Consider the following 13,766-nt stretch of genomic DNA (forward strand, 5'->3'; position numbering starts at 1 on the left):
TGTCTTTAGTCTTGTATTCAATCTTTGTGAATTTATTTTTTGTACTTATTAGGCAATTACTCAACCTTCGAGAGGTATTCTTAGTTTGCAAAATCATTTAAAAAACTTTAGAGCTTATTTGGAATGAAAGGGTGAGGTATGAGTTTTTGTAGAAACTCTGTTCATGATCTAGAGGTTTCTACCTAAGCCTTGAAAGCTATACAGTTAGTAGTTACACTTTACTCTTGAAAGGTAATGAATGTATAGGTTATACATAATCTTTGAAAAGGTATTTGTAAAGCTTAAAATTATTAGATTGGCATTCTTAGTAAGTGAAGTCAAGTGAGTGGACATAGGCACCTAAAGGAAGGACTAAACCTTTATAAATCATTATGCATTATAAAAAAAATAGGGCTTTACCGACGGAATATTTTTCATTGGTAAAATCCATTGGCTTTTACCAAATGAATTTATCGACCACTTTGTCGATGGAGTATGTGGTCAATAATGTGGTCAACTCGTGTAAGACATTAATATGTTTATTGACTGATCTGCTGACAGAACATTTCGTTAGTAATTTTTATAAATGTACTGACTGAAATTCCATCGGTAGTTATACTAACACAAGATCCCATTGGCAAATGTGTTTAACTAAAAAGCTTCACAATAAGCTTCTTAAACTTTTGTTGACCACTTCTATTTAATCGTCCGTTTGAGGATGACTTGCTCAACTAAATTGCAAGTGAGTCCCTATTTTCCTACAGAGAGTTTGTCAGAAATGACTTATGAACTTTGCATCTCGATCTGAAGTGAGGGTTTTTGGAATCCCATGGAGCCATACAATTTCTTTAAAATACAAATAAACTATGTGAGAAGCATAATCTGTTTTATGGCATGACAAAACATGAGCCATTTTTGAAACTCTTTCGACGACCATTATGAATGGTCACAAGATTATACTAGGTACAATCATTATGATTCTCAAAGCGTACACATAGTTTTTGTTAAGAAGTCCATAATCGTGTGTTACTCCTATGTAAAAATGTTTTGCTTATAACCATGAATACTTACAAATAAATGATAATGATGGCAAATGAGCCAAATGTGATTGATTGATTAATGATAGAATGGTGAAAAAGGCAACTAAAATCTAATGGGCCATACCCATATAGGTCTTAATGCCAATAACGATCTTTCTAAAAAAATGGGATCTGACAATATGTATGTAAATATGATTATTACATATTAGTTTTAAAATGGGGAACAAGCCTTTATTTGTTTGAAAACTTTGTTTCAAAATGTGTGAAGTATGAATTGTGTCAAGACCCGGTACTCCTTTTGAGCCCGTGACATCCGCTGCGATGTCTCGATAGACATTCATTACCCGGAATGTCAACTGAAACCTCGCAAGGCTCTCGCATCAGTTTTACATCTCCCTTGTGAGCAATAGTTACTAAATATCATGTTTAGGGGATATAAACTATTTTTAAATCAAAACAAAAAAAAATAATTTCTGCCACACAAGGGTATTTTGGTCATTTTTACCCGAAAATTTTGAAACCTGGTGAAAATATAGTCTACAATAGAAAAATATACATTTCTTATCTAAAAATAATTTTAACAATCTAAATCATCCATTTGAAATGAAATTATGGCTAATCAAACTAAATAAAAATATTAACTAAAATATTCTATTTTCTTATAAAATAATATCTATAGAACTCTACGTAAATAATTTTTATAGCGTAAAAGCAAAATATATTCATACATACTGTGGCACACGCAGCCAGGTATACAAAATATTCTACAATGACATGTGGGCCCCTAAAATAAACAAATATGTACAAGAAGGTAGACCTTTGATTTCTAAGGATGTAAATCCTAAAGTAGATCCTCAACGAAATCAGCTATTTACAGGCTGTCCTGATCTTGGAATGAGTGCAAAGAAGGGTGGTGAGTTTATATAAACTCAGTGAATAAACAAACATCATCTAAAATATCTAAAGTCAAGTAAATGGAGACAACTTAAAATATCTCATCATAATATGGTTTATAATATCAAATCTTATTTCATTTCATATAAATCAATTTCATTTCATAAAAATCAACATGGCTTATGAATTTCTTAAAAATTTGGCTCGTGCCAAAACTCATTCTTGAGGATACCTTGGCCAGGGGGTCCAACCGAGTCCGCCAAGGCTATTAAAGAAAAGTTCATATACGCATAAAACACATTTTTTTGTTTAAAAAGCATAGCCGTTTCTTGGCGTTGGCTGAGTTCACCCTCACATGGTGGTTTAGCGTGTAGTGAACTCTAAAGCTTTACCTTAGGAGATACCCTCCGTGCCTCTCATACTAAGGTAAATATAACGGGGTTTATCGTGCCCCTCTAATAGGCTGGTCCACAGAAACTCGCCCACAGCAGTAAGCTAAATACATAACCCACCAAATCAATAAAATTTCGACAGCATAACATGGCTAATATAATATTACCAGCCTGTCAAGGCAAAGCAAAACAGTTCATATATTCAACACAATTTCCAATTCAGCCATTCATGCCAATATCACCATAAGCCATTCAATTGAAACCATAAATTTACAACACAAACAAACAGTCTTCAATTACTCAATTTCTAAAATCATTATTCAATTTCAAAATGATTTAGAAAACTCATTTTTCTATAAAATCACAAAAACGAATAAAAACTACTTTAGATAATTAAGACGATAATAAAGTTACTCACAATATTGGGAGTCAAAGTACTCCTAGTCTCGGTCTTCGGGTACAATCTCTTTACCATTGTTAGAAGACTCACCGCCTATACACAATACACGACAAATAATTCAATATATTGTGTCATATCATTATAAATCTATTTTAGGCTCTATATGAATGCATGAGGTTGTTTGGATAGTCACTTAAAGACGGTGTTACACGTTGGTTCAATTGTGATCGGAATGGATCGGTTTTCTACCTAATTCAAACTCTCCACCTTTGATTTAACCAAAACATCCAAATTGACTCCAATTATATTCATCACACTTCCAATGTCCCAAAATACACCCAAGCGCCTCAATGAACTTGACTTTCTCATTGTTATTCAACTTATTTACTAAAAGAACTATACTTTAAAATTACCATTTTCGATTTCCATCACCACCATTCATTAAATTCTAACTAAATAACACAAGATATCACAAGAATCATCATCACTAGGTTCCTTATGAAATTCGGCCATGGTGGGTGCATAAACACTATGGTTTTTCATACTTGATTTTTACACCATAAATCATTAATTCCTAACCAAATCACTTAAAATAAAATCAAATCCACCATCAACATACCATAAGGAAGATTCGGCCAAATGAGGGTGATGGAAGAACATGAATTTTTCTTGTTTGCTTTTTATGCTACACATCACCAACCAACTAAAAACACTAGAATAACATGGAAATCTAGCTAAATCCAAGATCAAAACCCTTCCCCCCATGTCCGGCCAGCAAAGGTATCTTCATGCAAACTTGATTCTCAACCATGGAAAATGAAAAAGAATGCATAGGAAAGGTAGATCACAAGCTAAAATCAAGAAATTTTACCTTTACTTGCTTAATTCCTTGAAATCCACCAATTTTCCCTTGAATTTTTTGCTCACTAGGGTTTGTTCTTTCTTTCTTTCCTCTTTTCCATGGTGAGGTCGAACATATGGGAGTGAAATGGGAGAGTCATGCGCTGATTTTTAGTGTAAATTATAAAGAAATGAAAGCTTGCCACTTGTCACCATTCCATTGGTCCATGTTTAACACTTAACAACTAAGCTTTCTTTCTCCACCACATAAAATATCTCAATTATCCATAATATAAAATGTTAATGGATGAAATCCTTAGGCATGACAAGTGTTGGGTGGTGTAAAATTCCAATTTTATCCTCGGGTGGCAAAATGACCATTTTGCCCTTACATCATGAATATTCCAATTTGACTCCAAATCAATCCTCGAACTCTGAATCACCATATTAAGTCATTTTGGGTTTTTAAACTTCTCAATTTCATCTTAAAATCTCTATTTGGACTAGTTCAAGACTTAATTCAGCTTAGTTGTACCACTAGGTTCACTATCGACTTTTAACGATTTTTCGGGGCTTTCTAAGTATGCAAACATATTATCAAGCACATGAATGACATGGCAAATATTTTATAGAGTTGGGCTTGACAAATTGTGTGTATTTTTGGATGATGAAGCAATATTAAAGTATGACTCTTTAAGATATTGAGTTGTGATCATTGATTATGGAATTAATGAGTTGTTTGGTTAAAATTGAATTATTTATTGTGGGTTAAATGCTCTTTAGCATATTTGTAATTCATACATCTTAGTGTAATTGGTTTACATGTCCTTACATATTTGGTTTACATGCCTTGGTAATTCTGGTTATGCACCCTTGCACATTTGAATTATTCAACTTAATATGAATGATCCGTATGCTTTATAAGTTTATTTAGCATATTTGTCTTGCATGCTTTATTATGTTGGATGCATAACTATATGTTTGGAAATTAATTATGAATGGAAATGTTGCTCTTGTGTTTTGGCCAAGTTGCTTTATATGTACTATTGAACATTTGGATTTTTTACTTAAATCATATGAGAATAAGATTTGGTCCTTGAAGAAGTGTAAATTGAAATACTGTAACATTAAACTTTAGAAAGTTTGAAAATAGGATAACTCTTACGCAAGGAATGTCAGTATGGGCCCTATAAACCAATCTTTGGTTTTATGGGAATCACAATTTGAGATATTCATGAATGACATTTTGTTATTTATAATAACATTGACGTAGTTCTTTATCCATAAGTTTTTTATTTAATTAATACTTATACTTATGTAGATAAAGCCCATGGAATTACATATGCCTTGCAAAGGAATTGTATTGAGATACAATTATGAGATCTTTATGCATCGAAGCATTGTTCCTAAAAGTTCCTAATCATTGTATTATTGAAACAAGGCATGAATAATGCTCAAAGATCAACACATGCTATGTTCCTTACTTATGAAGTAAGTAACCGATCTCATAAGTTGAAATATAGAGATACTTGAAACTAGCATGTGGGTGCTTGCCATGGGATAGCAAGTTCACTGAACATGACCCCACATTAGAAGTGCATTAAATATCTCATTCTTATGTCTATGCAATTCTTCTCATGTGTCAATCGTGTAACTACTCCTTAGACTTAAGGCATCAGATTGTCATATATGTGGAGTGTTATATTTTGATTTCATCCTTACAGATCCTACCAAGATGCCAAAACAAGATATTTTTGGGTATAGCATGAAGCATATGAAGGCAAATGAGTGGTCAAGATAGGAATCATCACCCTAAGTGATTATAAGGGACATATTTCATTAGTTTTGGGTTGATATTAGGTTAATCAAATCCTTGGCCAAGGTGATTAAGAGATTATGAAATGAGTTTCATAAGTGTCAATAAAGCTAATGATCTAACTGTAGGAACAACTATGGAGATCAATAAGAGTAGACACTACACGAAGCTCTTATCATCTCCGAGATATATGTTAAGGGAATGAATTTACACTAATAAACTGTACATTGAAAGGTTGTCAAAGAGCCCTTTGACTCTCCTAACAATTAGGTAGCCATGATGCGTTTCTAGATGCCAAGCTTAGTCTATGGAATTGAATTAATTTAATATCAATATGATTCATTTAAATTAATTAATAAAGATTATAATTCAATTTTATTGCCAACATGTTAGAAACCTAATGGGCTACATACAGAGTAAGATGATTTAAGTTAGACTTAAATCATAATCTATGTTTTTAAACTACTAGAGGCTTAATTAAATAGTTTAATTAAGTTCTAGGTCAATATTATAAGGAATTATAATATTGAAGACTTATTTGAAAATAAATAAGTTATTTAACCTAGCTATAAAAGGTCTTTTTTTAGCCACTCTTCATACAAGTTTTCTTTTAGAAAAATTGAGAGACTTTCTCTTATGCCACCACCCCTTGTAAGGGCTCTTGAAAAGAGTTTCTCTTGTGTGGTTCGGCTAGAGATTGAGTGAAGAAAAAGAGGACAATAAGTTGTCCATTTTGCTAGCACAAAGGCGTGGTTAAAAAGCTCTCTCCTTGAAAAAGTCTCCATTACAGTCGCGTGTACATCTGTTGGTGGCCAAACGCGTGGGTGGCTCAGATTCTCCACTTCTTCCTGGTGTTCATGACTTGAATCAAATGAGGAGGAAGCCATCGTGATTCTCTCATCACTTGGCAAAGGTATTTGGATCACTTTCCTCTCCCTTAAAGTTTTATTTGAGTTAAAAACACCAAGGGGATCCATTGTAGGTGCGGCATAATGTTTATTTTTAATTGATTAAAATTCCTTATGATGCGCTTAATATAATTTTGTTGCAATGAACAAGGAAAGGAGTAATTGAATGAAAATGAGGTTGGATTGGAAATCTGCAAGTGTAGGGATCAACCCCTACCCTTTAAAGGGTCAATTCTTAGCCATCAGAATACATGAATGGTGTTATATTTTAGGAAGGATAGACCTTTCATCCAAGAAAGTCAATCCTTGTGGTGTTATAAACACTATTTTGGTTGTTTAGGCCTTGATTATAGAATTTTGTTGAGAAATCTTAGACCAAGAGTCTAGGAACCTTTATGCATGAGTTTATCTCTTTGGATTGAGGTTAACAACACTTTATTGCTTTATGAGGTTATCATCAATGTATTATTTGAAATTGCATAATCCTTTGAACTTCATTTACAAACTACTCCCCCATTTAGCTTGTTCCTTTTCCCCGTGTTTGCTCACTGAGATTTTATATCTCATGCATGTGGATTATTTTGTTTATAGATCAATAAATCTTTTGGGTGGCGTACTTATGGAGTCCTTTTTTCGTCATACTTGTTATGTCATCATGATGCCATCTAGCACATGTTGGATGTGGGTCTTTGTGCATGCATGTGTTTGTGTAAACAATGGATTTCAAAATTTTTTTAAACACAAAATCAAGCAATCCAAATACACAAGCTGAATTACACATCATGCATCTACAAACTAATTTAATCACATCTAAAATTCAAGATTCATAATAGATTAGAAATCATACCTTTCTCTTTTGAGAATTTTGATTCTAGACTCCTAATAAATCGTAGTAAATTCACCACTACACTAAAACTTCGATTTCTTAACTAAATCAACTTACCACTTATTCTTCAAGAATTTATTCAACTTGAACCTTGAGTGGACAAGGTGTGGAATGCTTAATCAAGATTGTAATTATTGAATTTCTTTCATTTTCTTCATTGAAACTATGGCTATTTTTCTTGTAAGAAGTGTTTAGAAAAATACCAAAATTGCAAAGAAATAAGACACTTGAGAGAGGTTCGGCTATGGAGGTATTTTTGGAGGATGAAATTTGGCAATTAGGGTTTTGGCTAGAAAAAAATTTAATCTTCTTCTTTTCTTCTTCTATTATTATGATTTGACCTCTCACCTTTTTTTCTTTTATAGACTCATTTTTATTTTTTTAAAGAATTTAATTAGAATTAAATTTCTATGAACAGTCCATCTAGGTCATCCATAAAAAGCAATGGTTGCACCATGCTTCTTTAATAATTATCTAAATTATAATTAAATAATAAATAATTTATTTATTACATTATAATTATTTGTCCATGTCAAAATAGGATTCCTCATTGAATAATTATTCTACTTTATTATTATCCAACTTTAATTAAAAAGAATTAATAATAAAATAAAGGAATCCTCATCAAACATAGTCTTATAATTTATCAAGAAATTATAATTAATTATAAATAAAAATAAACAATTTAATTCTTTAATTATAATTTAAATCCTCCAATATTATTTTATCTTAAGACAATATTATCATAATAAATATTTCTCATTTTAAGAAAAGTCTTGTATTAAAAATATTTATTTATTAAGACAATTTTTGACTTATCAAAAATAATGTAATTAAGACAACTCTTGTCTCAAAACAACACATATACTCTTTCCTAAATGAAGACAACTCTTTTCTTAATTAAGATAATATATGTACCTTGTCTAAATTTGGACAACTCTTGTCTTAATTAAGACAATATCTAAAGTTGCTAGTTTTTAACATTAATTTACTCAATTAAAAAATTACATGCATTGCATCTTAAACAAGTTGAATTCTACAAAGCTAAGTGGGGAAACTATTTGCACATAAATATTCCAAACTCCAATAAACTTAGAATTATTCTTAATCTCATTAAGATAGTTCAAGTTTATTAACCATGGAATCATTCCACCATAGATTCATGGTTGTACTCTTGGATAATCTAAAATTACAAGAAATAATCCAATATTAATATTTAATATTGGTTGTCCAATTACAAACCTTATGTTGTGAACCCTCATAACCATCCAATAACAAAAGGTGAAATTATCGTTCTACCCTTTATGTCAATTTTGTCCCCTAGTCTCAAATTTCATCCAATTGGTGATCCAATACTCTAGATCTAATCTTTTGAGTATCAAGATGTGATGAGTAGCTAATTCATCAATCCATTAAGTTCAAATTAATCACCAATCTTCCTAAAATCACTAAAAGTGATGTTAATTCTATGAACTCGACTTTTTTAATTCATGTTCCCTAATGCTTACCTCGATTATAAACCTAACATACAGAGTCTAGATCAACAATATACGATAATCATGCCTATGGCATATCAAAGATTATTAGGACATAAAACACAAGTTTACCATCCATCAGGGTTATAGTTCTACCATAAGCGGATGCATAAGTGTGAGATTAAGGTTTAAGTAACACTCAAACTTAAACTTGATTCTCACGTGATTTGAGTTCAAGTTATAGTGCCATTACTTGAAGTCAACTACTTCGACGATTTGAGACTCATCATTCGCTCAAAATGAATCACATTCCTTATGTTGGAAGTAATCTAGACACTATAAACTTAACATAATAAAATGATGAACTCTATTATATGACTGTGAATAATTTTAGATTCAATTAAATAAATGTCTCCTATGTACGACTCTTCATACAAATGTATTTTAATAATTCAGTAAAATCTTGGTAACTTTATAACTAGATAATAAATGCTTATTAAAGCAAACTCTTTGTCCTTTTATCCAACTATACTTTCTTTACAAATAAAATAAATGAAAATAAACATGAGAATATACTAGCTTTCCAAGGCACCATATTATCAAATTCCCAACAATACATATATACCATTGAGTCACATCTCTCCGTTGGTTGTGCCAAACTTTATTTTGGGTTTTATACTTACAAATCCATGTTTATGTTTTGGCCAATAGTTGGAAATAGATGTTAAATGAAATGTATTTATGCTTTTGCTTATGTTTACAAAATTACAACCTTATAGGTTTCTTTAAAAAGGTTATAGAACTTGTGATCCCACGTGAATATGTGTGACGTTTGGAATTTCTCAATTGAAATATATGTCAAGCCCAACTCTATAAAATATTTGCCATGTTATTCATGTGCTTGATAATATGTTTGCATACTTGGAAAGCCCGAAAAATCGTTAAAAGTTCAATAGTGAACCTAACGGTACAACTAAGCTGAATTAAGTCTCGAACTAGTCCAAATAGAGATTTTAAGATGAAATTGAGAATTTTAAAACCCCAGAATGACTTGATATGGTGATTTGGAGTCAAATTGGAATTTTCATGACATAGGGGCAAAATGGTCATTTTGCCACCCAAGGGCAAAATTGGAATTTTACACCACCCAACACTTGTCATGCCCAAGGATTTCATCCATGAGCGTTTTATATTAAGGATAATTGAGATATTTTATGTGGTGGTGAAAGAAAGCTTAGTTGTTAAATGTTAAACATGGACCAATGGAATGGTGACAAGTGGTAAGCTTTCATTTCTTTATAATTTACATTAAAAATCAGCACATGACTCTCCCATTTTACTCCCATATGTTCGGCCTCACCAAGAAAAAGAGGAAAGAAAGAAAGAACAAACCCTAGTGAGCAAAAATTCAAGAGAAAATTGGTGGATTTCAAGGAATTAAGCAAGTAAAGGTAAAATTTCTTGATTTTAGCTTGTGATCTACCTTTCCTATGCATTCTTTTTCATTTTCCATGGTTGAGAATCAAGTTTGCATGAAGATACCTTTGCTGGCCGGACACGGGGGGAGGGGTTTTGATCTTGGATTTAGCTAGATTTCATGTTATTCTAGTGTTTTTAGTTGGTTGGTGATGTGTAGCATAAAAAGCAAACAGGAAAAATTCATGTTCTTCCATCACCCTCATTGGCCAAATCTTCCTTATGATATGTTGATGGTGGATTTGATTTTATTTTAAGTGATTTGGTTAGGAATTAATGATTTATGGTGTAAAAATCAAGTATGAAAAACCATAGTGTTTATGCACCCACCATGGCCGAATTTCATAAGGAACCTAGTGATGATATTCTTGTGATATCTTGTGTTATTTAGTTAGAATTTAAAGAATGGTGGTGATGGAAACCGAAAATGGTAATCTTAAAGTATAATTCTTTTAGTAAATAAGTTGAATAACAATGAGAAAGTCAAGCTCATTGAGACGCTTTGGTGTATTTTGGGACATTGGAAGTGTGATGAATATATTTGGAGTTAATTTGGATGTTTTGGTTAAATCAAAGGTGAAGAGTTCGAATTAAGTCAAAAACCGATCCATTCCGATCACAATTGAACCAATGTGTAACACCGTCTTTAAGTGACTATCCAAACAACCTTATGCATTCATATAGAGCCTGAAATAGATTTATAATGACATGACACAATATATTGAATTGTTTGTCGTGTATTGTGTATAGGTGGTGAGTCCTCTAACAAGGGTAAGGACATTGTGCCAGAGGACCAAGAATAGGGGTATTTCAAGCTCCCGATATTGTGAGTAACCTTATTATCGTCTTAATTATCTAAAGTAGTTTTTATTCGTTTTTATGATTTTATAGAAAAATGAGTTTAAATGGTAAATCCTTATGTTTTATAAGTAAAATGTGATTAAATGAAATGAGTTTTATAAATCATTTTGAAATTGAATGATGATTTTAGAAATTGAGTAATTGGAGACTGTTTGTTTGTGTTGTAAATTTATGGTTTGAATTGAATGGCTTATGGTGATATTAGCATGAATGGCTGAATTGGAAATTGTGTTGAATATATGAACTGTTTTGGTTTGCCTTGATAGGCTGGTAATATTACATTAGCCATGTTATGCTGCTGAAATTTTATTGATTTGGTGGGATATTGATTAGCTTACTGCAGTAGGCGGATTTCTGTGGACCAACCTATTAGAGGGGCACGGTAAACCCCGTTATATTTTATTTTACCTCGGTACAAGAGGCGCGGAGGGTAACTCTTAAGGTAAAGCTTTAGAGTTCACTACACGCTAAACCACCATGTGATGGTGAACTCAGGCAATGCTAAAGAACGACTATGTTTTAAAATGTACAAATATGATTTATGGATATATGTCTTTTCTTTAACAGCCTTGGCAGACTCGGTTGGATGCCTCTGATTAAGGTATCCCTAAGAATTAGTTTTGGCACGAGCCAAGTTTTTAAGAGATTCATAAGCCTCGTTGTATAGTTTGGATGAAATGTAACTGGTTTAGATGATTTGAGATGTGCTTTGATGTTATGAACCATCTTATGATGATCTATTTTAATCGTCTCCATTTACTCGACTTTAGATATTTTAGATGATGTTTGTTTACTCACTGAGTTTATATAAACTCACCACCCTCATTTCCACTCATTTTAGGCTCAGGATAGTCAGTAGATAGCTGATTTCGTCGAGGGCTACAGTTGGATTTGCATCTTAAAAAATCGTAGGTTCACAGCCTTTGTTACTTTTGGTCATTCGGGGGTCCACACGTCATTGTAAATTAAATTACATACTTTGGTTATCTGTGTTACTGTATGTATGAATTTATTTTGCTTTTACGCTACAAAAATCATTTACGCAAAGTTCTATAAATATTGTTTTATAAGAAAATAGAATATTTCATTTAATATTTTTATTTTATTCCATTAGCTACAATTTCACTCTAAATGAATGTTGTAGACATAAAAACTTGTTTTTAATTATGAAATGTGTATTTTCCCCTATATGTTATATTTTTAGTAGGTTTTAAAATTTTTGGGTAAAAATGACCAAAATACCCCTGTGTGACAGAAATTATTTTTTGTTTGTTTTGATTTAAAAATAGTTTATATTCCCTTAAAATATGATATTTAGTAACTATTGCTCACAGGGGAGATGTAAAACTGATGCGAGAGCCTTGCGAGGTTTCAGTTGACATTTCGGTTAATGAATGTCTATCGAGACATCGTGGCAGATGTCACGAGCTCGAAGGGAGTACTGGGTCATGACATTTCCATATATATATATATATATATGTAAATGAAATATAAATTCCAAGAATTATGTATGTTTTATCATCGTTTAGATGTTGGTTAAAGGCTTGCTAGGGATAGGTGGATTTACTCGTCTACCCCATGCAACGATCACAGACCTTCAGGTTTGGGTTATGACAGACACCTTTTATATTGTCTAGATAATAGGGATGATACCATTATTATCAGTTGAATACAACCATCTATTCTATTCAGTACTGTTCTTCTTGAGTTAGGGCTCTACAAATATATAAGTTTTGTTAAATAAAGTTTGAGACTTGAATGGAGGTTTTATTACTTAGACATTGAAAGGTTGAAATTGATTATGTCCATTTCGTATATTGATTGGAAGAATTTATAACATTTTATGGCCAGCTTTGTATCTAGAAATTGAGTACTTGGATAAGGGATGATTTAAACTTATGCTTTGGTTCAAGTTTCTAAAAATTTTGCTGTAAATCTAGAAATTTTTTAATAAGGTATCGATACCCTTCAAATAAGATTCGATACTAGGCTAATAGAATGGCCAGAATATTATTATGTGTTGAAAGTATTCATACCTTTGAGAAAGGTATCGACACTTGAAAGTCAATAAGCTTTCTGTGTTAAAAGTATCAATACTTTTAGTATTTGTATCAATACCTAGTGTGAAATTTAACCTTGGTGTAAGATGTTAAGTTATGAAATTCTTAGGTGAGCATGTATGTCTCATGTTGTGAGCTTTTAAACTAAGTTTTAAACATGTAAATTTTTTTTTTTGAGATATTAAGAGGATTTGCAAAGTTTGGTGGGAAATGGAAGCCAAATGGATAAGTTTTTAAGCTTATTTTTGCTTATTGGACTCTATCTGTTGATAGATGTTCCTCATCTATCAATGGATACAAACCTTGACAAGTTTTCAGGAAATGAAAGAACATCTATCAATTGATGTTCATAATATATTGATAGACAAGCCTATCTATCGATAGATGTGCAACATCTATCAATAAATAGAAACCTAAGAGCTTCTAAAATAATCTTAAAGGAAATATATAGATAGATGAACTCATCCATTAATAACTGATGCCAATTTTTGAAAAAAATATGATGGTAGAAGGGTATGTTCACACCCTAAACTATTAATACCTCACTTTCCATTAGGGTTATAAGCTCTCAACTAATTTTCAAAGGTATTTTCTTGCTTTTCAAGCGCTCTTGGCCTATTTTTCACTCAAATCACTATTTTTGAAAGATTTAAGCTTAGTTTTGTGTTTTAAAAACAAAGATAATATTTTTCACACTTGAAACCTTTAAATCTTGGGTTTTTAAATATGAAAATATTAT

This window comes from Theobroma cacao, chromosome 5, assembly GCF_053813885.1.
Source record: "Theobroma cacao isolate CCN51 chromosome 5, ASM5381388v1, whole genome shotgun sequence".
In the NCBI taxonomy this organism is placed as follows: domain Eukaryota; kingdom Viridiplantae; phylum Streptophyta; class Magnoliopsida; order Malvales; family Malvaceae; genus Theobroma; species Theobroma cacao.